Genomic DNA, 1,818 nt, shown 5'->3' with positions numbered 1-1,818 from the left:
ACATATTTTTACTGCCAGTCTAACTGGATTTTCTTTGGGTGGGTAGGGTTAAAATTGCAGATTGGCAGCAATGGTTGCTAATAAAACTGATGACCATTCTGTGGGTTGCAAACGGCCAGGACTGAGGCAATGGTCTGGCTATTAAAGGTAAGGACCAGACGCAAGGATTGGCATGTCAGAGAAACATGTCTGCACCCAGAGGACGGCCTGTAATACATAGAACATAGAAAAGTACAGCACACAACAGGCCCTTTGGCCCACGATGTTATGCCGAGATTTAATCCTAACGTAAAATATAGTAACTTAACCTACGCACCCCTCAACTCACTGTTATCCATGTGCACTGTAGTCCTGTCCTGATAGTTAGATAATTATTGGTGCTGAGGGTGAAGCAGATTAGAGAGGTCTGAGGGAAGAGAGGAACGTCTTGATCCTAGAAGAATAAAATGAACGTGCAAAACCTATCTCTTTGGGCTTTTCTGGCTGATGATTGCCCTCCTGATAGGTATGGGTATAGTGCCCGACACTATTCCCCAACTCCAGCCCTAATTAAGATTTACTCTTTTCACAGCTTTTCCGGCGGTTTCCTTTTGTGAAATTGGGAGAGTTTGGGATGACAATTATGTACCCTCCTGTCTGATTTTTATGAGCTCTTGTCTCCCAGCAAGTTTCAAGCAGAGCACATGCTGTGAAAACAAAAGTTTTTGTGGTACAGTTCGGCCAGTATATGTGGATGTGTCAGTGCAGTTTGTGGGCACTTTAGTTCAATAATAACCACGTGAATGAAAGGAAAGGGGTTGTAAGGTTCAGTCACAAGATAACTTGCAAGAAAAGGTTTTCCAGAAATGGTAGTGAGTGTGTCAGCCGCATGTGGTTGATATTTTTTGAATTGAGATCCTAGCTGTACCGAGGCACTTTGAAAGATTGAGCTGATTGGCTCCCAGGCAAGCAGGTAGCCAAAGGGTGCAGCAAAAACAATTTGGGATTGGGGAGGTCAGTCTGGCATTTGAGATTGTGAAATCAGCTGGATATTGGGGGTGGGGAGCAGCATTAGATTTTGGTGATCAGGAGGTGAGTGGAATGTTGGTCTGTGTTAAACATTGGCAGAGTTGAACTGCAGGAAGTTCTGACATGTGGTGGTGGTTGGACAATGTGGATGTCAGGTATTGGTAATTGGATGTTAAGGAGATTAGGTGGTTATAGGAATGGCATGAACATTGTGAGGATTTAAACATGGAGAAGGTCAGAGATAGTGCTGAGATCATTGTGTATGATGGGGGTTAATTTGGTCAACTGAGGAGGAAATGTTATTGGATGATTTGTAGGGTAGTATGAGGGTCTAGAATGAATTACTCTAGCTCCTCCTGGTCTACAAGCAATGTCACAAAAGCACTGCCTTGTTCCATCCCATTACACTTGCCTTCCTTCAGCAATTGGATAAATTACCTTTAATGGTCAGTGAAACACAATTTCAAAAAAGTCACTAACATCTCAAAATGGTGATAATTACACAACCCTCCTGCATCACCCTTTGACTGTGGTAAGTTACTCACAGGTGAACAAATAACCCTTTAAACTACAAAGTGGGTACGCTGGAGCCAAGTGGCAGTTGTAAATCAAAAATGAATGACCCCAGCCCATTTTCTACCTATTCTAGGGTGTTAAATCTTCCCCTCTCATTCTCTCCCTCCCATGTTTGTGATAGCTGTCTGTGTGATATTTACTGTCTGCCTTATTGAATTGACCACCAGAGATACTAGTGAACGCTGGGCCAGCCCATACATGAGTGATTGACAGAGTGCTTTCTGTCATGTAGGA

Source organism: Chiloscyllium plagiosum, chromosome 10 (genome assembly GCF_004010195.1).
Source record: "Chiloscyllium plagiosum isolate BGI_BamShark_2017 chromosome 10, ASM401019v2, whole genome shotgun sequence".
NCBI classification, from domain to species: Eukaryota; Metazoa; Chordata; class Chondrichthyes; order Orectolobiformes; family Hemiscylliidae; genus Chiloscyllium; species Chiloscyllium plagiosum.
This window is presented reverse-complemented; position numbering follows the sequence as displayed.